The sequence below is a fragment of the Coloeus monedula genome (genome assembly GCF_965178545.1).
Source record: "Coloeus monedula genome assembly, chromosome: 16".
Lineage (NCBI taxonomy): Eukaryota > Metazoa > Chordata > Aves > Passeriformes > Corvidae > Coloeus > Coloeus monedula.
In genome coordinates, this window is record NC_138796.1 from 6,769,681 (window position 1) to 6,782,841 (window position 13,161).

The 13,161-nt window shown below is 41.4% G+C and overlaps 1 protein-coding gene across 2 annotated transcripts in view; it reads left to right on the forward strand.

Annotated features, from left to right (window-relative positions):
- USP22 (ubiquitin specific peptidase 22) overlaps positions 1-13,161 on the forward strand; it is a 95,906-nt gene that overhangs the window by 57,252 nt on the left and 25,493 nt on the right. The gene's annotated exons all lie outside the window — the stretch shown is intronic.

Sequence of the window (13,161 nt, forward strand, 5' to 3'; positions counted from 1 at the left end):
CCATTCCTATTACTCACATAGAAAATACTTCAGTTTTGTAACTCAAGGTGGCTCTTGGGGATTGGAAGCAAAGGAAGATAACCTGTGTGTGCTTGCACAGTGGGAAATTCCTTAGAAGACAAGGTTCTTGATCCAGGGCTTGGATCATGTTCCAAACTTCTAACTCAAACCTGATTCTCCTGCTCTGGGCTTTTTAGAAGTGGTTGTTACTGATCCAGACACATTATTTTTAGTTTACAGACAGTGTTTCAATTTGATTTTCCTAAACTGTGTTCTGCACTTCTTCAGGTGAAACTTCACCACTTAAATCCAGTTGGATAAAAGCACCAAAAAAAGCCTTTTTTCCCCTTCATAGATGTTGATCTCAAGTGTAAAATGTTTGCTGACTCAATTATTTGTCTTACCTCTCTCTCTAATGGTAATTTTTTTTCCTGTGCTGTGTTTTCTTCACTAAGTTATATAATAACTTCAGTATGCAGTCAAAACAGCAGCCTTTCAATGAAAAATACAGTCAGTGTCAGTGACTTTGTCATCTGTTTGAATGGGTTATTATGGGAATCTGGATTTTCTTACCAAGGAAAAACTGACAGCAATACTTAGCCAAAATCTGATTTTGGCTAAGCAAGATACCTTATTTAGATAAGGTGGTTTTTGTTTGGTTGTTTCAAACTAAATAAAGTGTATCAGGGCAGTTCTTTAAAGTTGTGTTTAAATGGTGTTTAACTGACTTGTTAAAAAATAATCACAGCAGTGGGTACTTCCAGGAAAGCAGATGTGCTAAAAATGCTCTGTTCCTCCATCTGTCACAACAAACTGCAGCCCTTGCCCTTCTTTAGCAGCAAACCCTGAGGTTGACAGGTCTGTCACCTGCTCTCCTGACCACACTCTTTGTCAGTGATCCTCCAGAACCCAAAGCCCTTCTTGAACTGAGAGTGTATTTTCATTGTACAGTGGTGCAGCCAATGCACAGTTCCTTTCATAAGCTCTAAATCAAGAGCCAGATAAGGAAGTTGAGAATTAGCCCATGTGGCTGCAGTGGTTATAGACAGGTGCCTGTTGCCTTGTCATGGGCAGAGATGTGTCCTTAGCATGAGAAGGTTCATTTTCTTATCTTTAATGAATCACAGAATGGTTTGGGTTGGAAGGGACCTTAAAGCTCATCCAGTTCCACCCCCTGCCATGGGCAGGGACACCTTCCACTATCCCAGGTTCCTCCAAGCCTCGTCCAGTCTGGCCTTGGACACTTCCAGAGATGGGGCATCCACAAATTTCTCTGGCCAGCCATCTGAAAGAAACCTTGATTTACCACTGTATTTTCACCTGATTAACTTAGTGTCACCACAGCAAGCGTGGAGTTTTCAACAAGGCCAAATCATCCCCATCTCAGTTTTGTTCTTTTGTGGATTGCTTTTGGATTATATTTACTCTGACCTTCCATTCTGCTCTTTCATGTCTGCTTCCAGAGTTGGCTTCATGTGGCCAGAAGGTAGATACAGTATATACTGAAAGCAGGAATATGCATAAACAGCATGTGGCATGGTTTGTGTGTTGTGGATTGTTGGACGAGCTCTGTGCCAGTTCATCAACAATAATTTGTGCATATTAATATATTTGGATGCATTTAATTTCACTGGCACTTAGCCTGCTCCTTAAGTTAATAATTTGTGAAATCTGTTTGGAGGAAGGGTAAAAACTTGTAGGCAGCATATGGTGTGATATTGGGGGGAAAGGACGGCTGCGGGTGTGAATTTTATTTTGTCAGTTTGGTGGGAGTACCTCTTGTTCTTTACGGGTGCCATCTGCACAGGGCTCTTGCTGCAAGGCTTGTGCTCTGTGCAGAGCACGCAAGAGCTCGCTGAGCTTTTAACTTTGGCTGCTTTGGGGGAGGGCAAAGAGAATATTTTATTCTGTGCCACCTTTTGAAGTGTTTTATTTTGTGTAAAGGCTTTCTTTTGCCAGAGGAAAACACCTTGAAGGGTATACAGCTTAACTGGCTGTTAAAGGGTGGTGTCATAAAGCTCTGGATCGATCATTCAGGCGTTCTCACAAACATAATTCCTGTTCTTTGCTTGCCACTGTTATTTTTTTTGATGTTGGGTGTCTTCTGTCTATTCTCCCTGACCTTCCAGCAATTATGAGAATAATCATTATTTTCATGATCTGGTTCTTAGGACTTCAGCGTCTTGAACTTTACTTAATAAGGCCTGTGAGACAGGGCAGCTCCTGGTTGCTTTGAGAGCTTCTCCATGGCTTTATTCAGCTTCTTTAAATTTGTTCAGCTCTGTATATCTGCGTGTACAAGGAGCACCACAGTTGAGAGGGCTCTGGCTTCACTAGTAAACTAAGGCATTTTGTGCAGTGCATATACTTAAATGTGACATTTCATGTTGTTTTTTCTGCTTTTCAGGAATAGGTGCCTTTTTGTTTCTGAGGCTCTTGTTGTGACATGCTTCCACATATCTAGGGGAAGGTGTCCCTGCCCATGGCAGGGGGTTGGAATTAAGAGATCTCTAAGCTCCCTTTGAACCCAAACCATTCCAGGATTCTGTGATTCTTGTCTTTCTCCTCCAGCCAGTTGATCCTCATCTGTTACAGGGATCAGATAATGCTTTGATATTTAATAATAGATTTGAGTATGTGGTTACTTCCAGTGACATACATGAAAGATGCTTTCTTCTCTTGTGTGCTCCACATTGTGTATACATTCCCCAGTGTTCATTCACTGCTCAGAGATCCTGATGGAGATTGAATCAGGTTGAAGCACAACTGACAAAATTTGTTCAGTGGGTCTTGGTATGCCAGGATAGGAATTCAGAAAATTCAAGTTCTGCTGCAGAACTTAATGTCTTTTTCAGCCTTCCTCATTTCAGCTGAGAGAATCAAACAGAGAAATGGTTGCTGTGGATGATTACATGCTGTGTAGGTTTCTGGGTTTGAGAAGATGCTGCATTGGTTTCTTCCTGACACCTGAGAGAGAAGAACAATTTTGTGATGCAGATGGTCAATAAAAATGCTGAAATACAAAATTGCAGATATAAAAACAGACATTTTCCATTATCTGGAAGAAAAAAAAGGCCTTAATTTGCAGGGTGCTCCTGGGTCCTCATCTTGTGAGACGACTTACTAAAAGGCTCCAAAGTATTCTTGCACAGTGCAGAGATCCTTTACTTCAACTCCCCTTTTCCTCTCCCCCACATTTATTTTAAACTTAAGCTTGCTGTGGGAGACAGTAAATTTGTATAGATTGGGAAAACCAATGATAACCCAGTATCCTGCACAAGTTGTCTCCTCCCTCATTTTAGGAGCCTTTGTAAAGCCATTGCTGTTTGCAGCATTGTATTTATTCTAATTCAGAAGCTCTAGCACTAGGGGGGCTTATCTGTAGGTTTTATTGTATATCTTCCATATTAACATTGTTGCAGTTCTTAAACTCTGACTTACTTTGTTTACAAAGATGAGAGCAGAACACTTCAGAATACTAGAGCATCAGGGAATATTGCAGCATCTCATAGTTGAAGAGATTGAAGTACAATTCAGAGAAACATTTGTCAGGAATAATACAGGTACTGTTAATTCTGCATTGAGGTAGAGGGATAGATCAGGTGACCTCTCAAGATCTTCTACAGCTGTTTCCTGTGATTTTAGTGGAAGATTAAATGCACTTTTCAGTGGCTTGGTCAAAACCCCTCACTTTATTTTGTTTTGGAAACATGTTTCTTAATTTAAATTCAGAGGGAAGAGAGATTTGCAGTCCCTTGTCTTGCTTGAAACAGCTTCTCTATTTACACAGGTCATATGAAAAATTAACCTTAAGGGGTTTGTTTGTTGGTATTGCCATATATTTTAGGAATGCTGACTCATTTTACCAGGCTGAGGGTGTGCACACAGGAGCCAATAGCCACCAAATCAGAAGGAGGAGAACTTAAAGGACATCAAGTGCTCCTGCTCTGTCTGTGTGCTTGGTCTTAATCTGGGCATGCAGCCGCTGCAAAGTAGTGACAGGCTGTAACCTCACAGCCCACACTATCCAAGGAGACCACTTGCCTTGTGTGAAGTGCTCTAAGCCTGGAAAAACAGGAATAAAAATATTCCTAACTGAGCAGTCCCCCTCGAGAGAATCAGGAACACGGTGCTTGCACACTGCTGAACACACACAACACCCACAGGGAAATGAAATCACAGGGAGTGTGCCCTAAGGCAGAGAATGGGAACTCCTCTGGGCAGTGGAAAGGCTCCTGTTTTGGCATCATCAGTTTGGGAATTGGCTCAAAGATGTACATGTTGGAAGTAGAGTATAGAGAGTATTTTGTGTGTCTGGCACGCTGTGTACACTCAGGAGTCGTTTCTGGCTCGGAGGTTTCATCTGTGCAATGATAATATAAAATGATACACTTTCTGTGTTGGATCATACTCTTGGTAGCTTGTTTGATGTGTTTGCTCCAAGGATGTCACTTGCCCTTAGGTTCTTCCAACAATATGTGTCCAAGTAGGATGTGTGGAAAGGCCAAGCTGTTGCTCTGGGGAAGGATCTGTAGTAAAGCCATCTTTGGTAGTCATTGCTTGAAGATGTCATTTTCCTCCTAAATCTGGCAAAGGGCAACCTTTCTTGAATCTCATCTCCATTTGTTGCTAGTTATTTCTATGTCATTGCTAGAAATTCTTTGTTTAAATAAGCCACAAACACATATCTTCTATGCTGAACCCCGGGTCCAGTGTTGTGTCAATGTTATGCAGTTGATTTTATTTGAAGGTGCAGCACAATACAGGGACTCCTTTGAGCTCCTCCAGAATTGATGTAAAAACTTCTTGATAGCTGCAAACTTAAATTTTTCTTGACACACGGTAGCATGTATGACACAAAGGTACTGAACCGAAATACCAGACCCAGGCGATCTCTTTGCATTATCCTGTGACTCTTTTTTTGCATTACTAAATGGAGAGAATGATGCATTGAGCCACAAATGCAAAAGCTCATGCACAGAATACCTATGTAGTCTAAAAATAACACTGAGGAGAGTTAGCAGCCCTCATTCCAGCAGCAGCTGTTACCTGTTCTCCATCCTTCCCTGAGTGGCAGCAGGGCAGGTAATTTTGGTTTCCAGAGCTGTGAGGTTGAATAGGGATCCAGGAATGAGGGCTGTGCCTGTTCACTGCCCAGCCTGTGGCTTTTAGACACCTGCCTGCACTGGGAGCTTGTTACAGGAGAGGGGGTGGCTGGCTTAGGGAGGCACTGCTAGTTCCTGCATCCCTCTGTTCTGGCACTGTCCCTGTGTCCTGGCCTGCTGTGAGCTGGGTGAAGCTGCTCAGAGGGTCAGAGACTCATTGCTGCAGGGGGTGAGTTTATCCCTCAGGGTGACACCACTTTTGCAGTTGATGTCAGGTGGGCTGAGCTGTCATGTGGAAATGCCCTCACCTTCCCTCTCCTGCCAGAGCTGGTCTGTGTGGTTTGGACCAGGCTGTAATATCAGTCTGAATGGCTGAGCAGTATCAGGATGAAAAATAGGAAAGGGCATCAAACACCTCTCCTGAGTCAAGGTGCAGTGGGCTGACAGAGCTGCCTTTGGAACCACTCCAACAACTCCGAGTCCCAAGCTCCCTCATTGCAGTGTTTTCTAACTGAGACAATTATTTTTAATATCTAATTAAATTTTACTTCTTGTGAGCTCAGTCTTTTTTTATTATAGCTTTGGTAGGTCACAAGAGTTAATTACAGTCCTCATTGTAGTGGCCTGTAACATACTTGAAAATTGTCAGCCTGGCTGTTCCTCCACCAACACTATCTGGTTTTAATTAATTAACTCAACCAGTGGATTCTTCAGTTGTTTCTCCAGTCTCAAATATTAATTCCATACCAATTTTTACTCATGTTCTTGACTTTGCATAATTTCTGTTTAAAATGGGTGCTCAATTCCAGACATCATCTGGCTGAGGTTTACCTGTCACCAGAGCAGAATGACCTCCAGGCCTTCTCATATTCCTGTTAAGTTTCCAAGTGCTGTTTGTAGAACTACAGCTCGGGATTAAGTTGTTGAGGCTGAGTTACTGTAGCCATTGCTCCTTGTTTTGTGTTTGTCCAGTTAATTTTTCCTTGTTTTCTACTTCACAATTGTTTTTATTGAATTTAATTGATTTCAGATAGTTTCTCCCCTTTAACAAGTTGCTCTTGAGTTATTGTTTTGTCTTCTAATTACATTTGCACTGTCCTGATGTGGGTTGTCCCTTCTCTAAGTGTGTATTATGTGATGTCACTGAAGATATTGAATAAAAATAGTGAATGCAATCAATTCCCTGCTAACTAAGAGGGGTGGGGGCAAACTAATGCTGGAAAAACATTACTGGTGTCTCAGTAAGTGCTGTTGTTTCTGTTGTGGTGTGGATGAATTAGATCCTCTTCATAGATATGCTAGAAAATATGTTAATCTCTGCTGCTGAACTGCTGCAAATATCACTGTGCATCTGTCCTGGCAATGTAATGTAGGTGGGTTGTTGCCATTTGGAAACTTTTCCTGGGTTTATGGATATTTTAATGGAGAAAAAGAATAAAAACATTGACTTCTGAATGGCAATTGTAACACAACATAAAGAATAAATCTGGAAAGTCTCCTAGGAATGCTGAGGTCACTCCAGCACTGCCCAGTTGCACACAAATATGCCAGAAATTACCCAAAAAATGACTCAAAGTTGCCCTGTGAGCCTGAATAAAGTACTTGAACATGCTTTTAAGTGATGGATTTGAGTCAAAACACATAAGGTGAGATATTTCTTGCAGGCAGCTAAACTGGGAAATATGAACTGATGTGTTGTTTTGTTTATTTTGAACCACTTAAAATCTAGAAGGTGGGAAATTAACTCTCTCTTAGAGAAGCGAAACTACCCTTGGTCAGGAAAGAGCACCTTAGAAAAGTAAGGACATGCCAGAACACCTTGTTGAGGTGCCAGCGTGCAGTCAGTGCATGGGATACATTCCCCTTTTGGTTTTGGGTTGTCAGTTGCTCAGGTAGAGGGTGAATTGTGTCTGGATCACTCCTTTAAATGCACTGACTAAGCCGGTTTTGCCTCGGGGTAGAGCTGTGTTAGCAGTGAAACAGGTCAGTAATGAGGATGAATTCTACCAACTCTGTACAGCAGTGACACACCAAGACTGAGAACTTTGGGGTTTGATGATTCAGCCTTATAAATAGTCCTTGTCTTCTGGTGCTGCTGATACATCCAAGGAGGAATAATGACTATATTGTTTCTTTCCACAGTTAATGATTTTGCAATACATGTGCCTCTCATGGCATATTCTTCTTCCCTCCAGTGCAGCAGCTTCTGTAGTTGGACCCCCAGGTTCTCAACTGGAAACAAACTCATGGACAGTTTCCTTTTGTACACATAAGCAAATTTTTTGCTATTGAGCAATCTGTTGCTTCAATAGCAGTGGAAAAAATGCAGTGATCCAGAATCCTTTTGCTGGAAATGGAAAAGTTAAAGATGGGGTTTCATTTAAAATTCAAATATTTTTTTTCCTATGTTGACTTTGTTTTTTTTTTTTCATTCCAGAAGGCCTTTTCTGATTTATTTGCCTTTCTGCTGTGTAGGGGTGGCTAAACTTGTAGGTTTTGGTGCAGTGCACAATGCACTGTCTCTAAAATAGTCCTATAATTTATTTTCTCTCTGTCTACAGGAATTGTTCTTCATAGTCTTATCCTGACTGGTTCTGTATTACCAGGGCTTTTAGATGAAGGGTCTGATTTTTATTTGATTCCTGTCAGTGACAAATGAAAATACAGTTAAAACAGGAAATTTGTATAAAAATATTATCTAAATACTATGTCCTCTGTCATTCTCTCAGCCTCACAAAACTCCAGGATTCAACATGGCTCATGAATCTTGATGTGCACACACATATATCTGATATTCAATAGGTATTTTTATATAATGGAGTGATATAGTGAAACATTAATGTATAGAATATAATATATATAGAAAAATTGAAAAAATTTATCACAGATCTCTTCCTATAAATTAAGATGTATTGCTCTAGAACTCCCTTCCAACTTGTGATTTAAAAGCTGGGTAGAACAGAAGAGTGAGTGAAGCTCTCCAGGTTGTGCCTGTTGGTGATGGAATAGCTCAGGGGGTGGGAGATGGGTGGGTGGTGCTGGTGATACAGCTCAGGGAAGGTGGTTTGTTTCCAAAGGATTTACAGTGATTCAAACTGAGCAATGACTGACCTGGCAGCCCTGAATAGCTGGAGAAGAGGAGTCGAGTCAGAAAAATAAAAAGGGGGGAGCATGAGCATGTTTTCACCTGGTTCAGCAGTAACCCAGCAAGGAAAGATTATTCCCCTGAGTGTTCATCTTCACTTCTCCCATTTCTCATGTAACCCCTTGCTTGCTGTTGCTGTCAAAACTACTCTGTTGAAAAAAAGATCTACTGATGAACCAATGTGAATCAGTGAATCACATATTTTCTTCTTCCTCTTCTTGCCCACCCCCACCCCCCCACCCCCCCCCCCGATGATTTTTTTTTTTTCAGGGTAGATGTTCTTTTTTGCTGGAGGTAGTTTAATTGTTTGGTTAGTTTTTAAGATCACGTGGTTGAATTTTTTTCATTTAATTTTGCTGTGGCAAAAGTGTCTGTAGCTTTTTCTTAAACAGTTGTCAAAATAATTTAATACCCAAATGTATTATTGGTAAGTTTGTAAAACATGTGCTGTAAAAACCTCTGAAGAAAAAGTTCTAATTCATTTGACTCGGTGTTTCTGCTTCTGTAGTTACTGTGGGTTTCAGCCCCTGAAAAAGGATGCTGAAGTGGTGGGGAATAAGTTCACCAAAACTGCATGGCTGGGGTTTTTTTGATCACTCATGTGATCACTGGTGTCACAGAATGTCATGAGTTTTCCTGTGTAGACTTGTAATTTCACATATCTGCATACTGCTGCTTTCTGAAATGAGTATGAGTATTTTTGTATTAACATTTCAAAAGGGATTAGCTTTGGAGAATAATTGCTGTCACTAACCCCATTAGCAAAACTGCTGCTCTTGGCACGCAGGTGGAGCAGCAGCTCTGGGTCTGACTGGGCCAGTGTTTGTGGCAGCTCCATTCTGGTCATGTGTGGTATGTTCTGCACCTGAAACTTGAGAGCTGAGTGAGAATTTGGGTGTAGTTTTTGGTGCTGGGAAGTAGGGCAGTCCTCTCTTGAAATACTTGCAGAAAGATGCTCTTAAATGTTGTTGCCAATTCCTGTTGGATGAACATAGGATGATGACCCAAAATTATTCCAGAAATCTTCACTGCTGTGCTACACTCTTTGTTTCCAAGGGTGATGTTGAACTGTCTTTAAATATTGCAGTGAGCTCTTCCTCAGCTTGCACTGACTTGTGATACTGTCTGATGGAGCTGCAGGGCAGCATCAACAGCAGATGGGGGACTGGGGGTAGGGGACAAAGATTGCTCTAAGGTGTTGCCAACCTGTGCTTCATGTGGAAGGGATCTTAGGCTGGCTGTGCTTCGGTGCATCTGAATGATCTCCTGGTTGTCTCACCAAGGTGCATTGTCCAGTGACCACTGCTCTTCCTTCCAGAACCTTCATTCCACTAAAATGCCAGGTTTCTGCGTGGGAACATTGTTCAGACTGGTTTGTTTGCTGTCTTTCCCAGCCCGAAGCCTGGGTTTAGAAGCAAACAGGACTTCCTCCAAGAGGGCAAGATTGGGTTTTCTGTATTTTCTATTCATATGTGGTCCTCTGATTTCCCTGCTTCCCCACCTCTAGTAGTTGTAGAGTTGCATTTCACGGAGAAGTGGAATTTCCTTATCTTGTCTTGGATTTTTCATCTCCCCTGCGTGGGTGGACTGGCAGAACCAGTGTTCTGGATCTCCCTGCATCCCAACAACCGTTGTTGCCCAGTGTTGCAGATCTGTTGCTTTGAGCATTGGAAAAACAGAACCCATTCCTGGAAGAAGATGGAAGAACTGAAGCTGACAAAGGTAAGCCAGCCAGAACCCGGTCTTGAGACCAAACATGCAAAGAATTTCCCAGATGGGTTTCCCTGTGCTCAGGGCATTGCAAAAGTGGATTTCTTGCCTTTGCTTATGCCCTGCCTGCATGGCTTTTGGCAGAATGAGAGTAATGTTTGTATTCATGCATGATAATTAAAGGATATTTCTTTTTTTTTAATGATTACACCATACACGACTATTTTGTCTTGACAGCAACATTAATTTGTTCCAGTTTTTACAATTGTATCAGCAAGGTTCAGAAATAAAACTGCTTTCCTGTGCAGTACATTTCCCACAAGAGCACACATCCATGTGTAGAAAATACTAAGTATCTCACAGGTTGCCCTTGTTCATTTCAGAAACAATTCATAAGAAACAGAAATAAAGACAATGCTATGAAGCACAGCAGAGGTTTGCAGAGTACCAGAGCTTTATTATTAGTTGAGGTTGGAGCCTGTTGTCAGTCCTTAGACTCTGACACTGTGCTCTGATTAGAGCCTGGTGGAGACCACTGTTGGTGCTCTAGCACAAATGGAAGTGCTGCATGTGAAGTTTTGGCACATTAGTTTTCTGTTAATTTATGACCCACATGTTGCAATGCTTGACTATTCTAGCAAAACTTTGCCAGGCTTTATTAAAGGGGAGGGAATAGGTGTGGCAGGCACAAAGCTTTTACATTCTCAATATGTTATTGACCAGAATGCTGTATGGGCTTTAATTTTTAGCTGTTTTTCTTTCCAATAAAACTCATTATTCCCCATAAAAGTTACGCACAAGAGGATGTGTTGTTCTGAGTTCTGTCAGCTCTTTAGTTTACCTACATCAAATTCTGATGTTTTTCAATATGCTGTAGTTACTTATGCAGTACCTGAGCTGTAGTTCCTCATATCTGTTTAATTTCAAACATCAGTTTAAGAGACTGTACAGCAGCTGCAGTCATTGCTCCCTCAAGGATAAGATTCATGTGTGCTCCTTTCCTTTTTCCCTTTTCAAGCAAGTAAGTTCTCGTGTTTTGCTACAAACCACCATTTTCTGATTTTTATTAGGGTTCGGAGTATTCACATTTCAGCCTTGTCTGTTTTGCAGGTTGCTTTGTCTTGGTTCATTCAAGTGAAGCCCCAGCACATGAATCACTCCATTTAGATCCACGAAAGACCAAGCAAGCAGAGTAAACCAAGAGCCTTCTGAGTTTGATGCCTGTAACTGTCTTCTGCTGGCAACTTTGAGGAAGATTTGATTCTTGTGGTCACAGGGAAAAGACAGTCCAGCCACAGGCATGTAATAAATGATGCTTAATAAATGATTCCAAAAAAGCTGCCTTTATGTGTTTGCTTTTGTGACTGCTCTATTAGACACCAAAAAGAAAAGTGCTAGGGGGAATCTCTAGGTTTACTACTGGTTTTCCTCTAGTCTTCTGTGCTGAACAGGCTGGCTTTGAAATCTGGTGCTAACCAGAGGGAGAAATAAGGAGAGACTCTGCTTCTCAAAATACCCTGCATGTCAGGGAGCCTTCCAGCCTCCTGTGAGCACAGCCTATGATTTAAATAAACCCAGTCAATTTTAATTGGCAGAAGAGGAGGGGAGAGGTAGGCAAGAGGTACCAAAACGTTTCTCCACTTGCACAGCATGAAGCCCCTCCTGTTGTGACATTGTTTGCAGAGAGACAGGCTGGGAATTGAAATAGGATTGTGGACCAAGCTGAAGCATCACACAGTATTTCAAGCTGCTCCAACAAATTAACTATTTAACACTCTGCTAATGTTGTGCACACACTTACTGCCTCCCAGCATGAAAAATCAAGCAAATAATTGCAACAAGCTTCTGCCCAGTAGAAGTCACTGTACTATAATGAGAAACTTTGTCCTGTAACAGAAGGAACAGGAAGCTGTTGGAAGCAGGTCGATGTTGCTTTACATACAGGAAAAAAAAAAATTTAGGAGTTCTCTGTGTCCATGCCTTCAGCCCCGGGTGCAGTTCAAGCTGGTGTGGTGCCGGTTCTCCTCGGTAACGTAGCAACTGGACCACACCCCCTCCTGCTGCAGGATGCTAAAGAGCCCTTGGAGCACTATCTGCTGTACTGCAAGGGAACTGCATCGCTTCTAATTACCACAGCACTGCCAGCTGAGAGGTTTTTTTTTCATCCCATGGAATGACAAGGAAATTCTTCATTCTCTGTCTAGTAATCCTGTGTTTTCTTTCGATGTTTCTGTAGTAACCCTATTTTTGTTGCAGAAGAGGACTATGTTAATTTTATACCAGAATGCTATCGGTGCATTTTATATCGTTTCAAAGTAAGTTGTTGATTAAAAATAAGCATTCTTGTCCACTTGCTGCTCTTCTCATTTAGTGCTCCTGTATGGTGGTATTATGTTAACGTTTTGGAAGAATACTCAAGGATGTTGATATATACTCAAGGATATTGAGCATGTTTTTCTTCTCACTTAGACCTTGCAAATGACTGAAAAGCTTTCCCCACTCCTAACCTCTCTTCTGTTGTGCAACAAAAGAGCTGTCCTTTAAGCATCTTGGTTTCCAAGCACAAGGAATCGTCTCTGGGCATTACTGAGTGTTTGACTTAAGGTGTGATGAATCCTCTTATGCCAAGTTGAATTTTTTGATGTATGCTGTAGATTATTGTTTAATTTACCTAAAACGAGTGTGGAATTAGGGTTGTTCAAAGGGGGTTTTTTTAAGGTTGTTCTCCTCAGATCTTGGGTTTTATACAAAATCTCCTAAGCCTGCAGTGGATGTCACAGCCTGACTTGGTTTGTTGGGGCTGTTTCTTTGGTGCCTTAGAAAGATGATGATTACAACAGTACAAAAACCTTATTCTGGCTTCGTGACCTGCACGGGGGAAAGCTTTTTAAACAATCTGAAAACTTACTTACTGATTCATTTAAATATATTGATTTCTTACTGTACTGACTTAACAGTTGTTGTCATTGCACTTTGGTACCAAGCTTGGGGAGGGACATGTTTTGGTGACATGTGGCACAACAGCCATTGCAAAATAATGGTATTGGTGTTGCTGAACCTTTAGGTTTCCTTATTTCTTAGAATTTAAGAAATAAATCCTAGTGTAGTTCAGAAAGCTTCTGTAGCTTCTTGTGACTTGAGTACAAAAATACCAATAGCCTCCCTAAACCAGTATAAAACTGTACTTGGAGCTGTGCATGT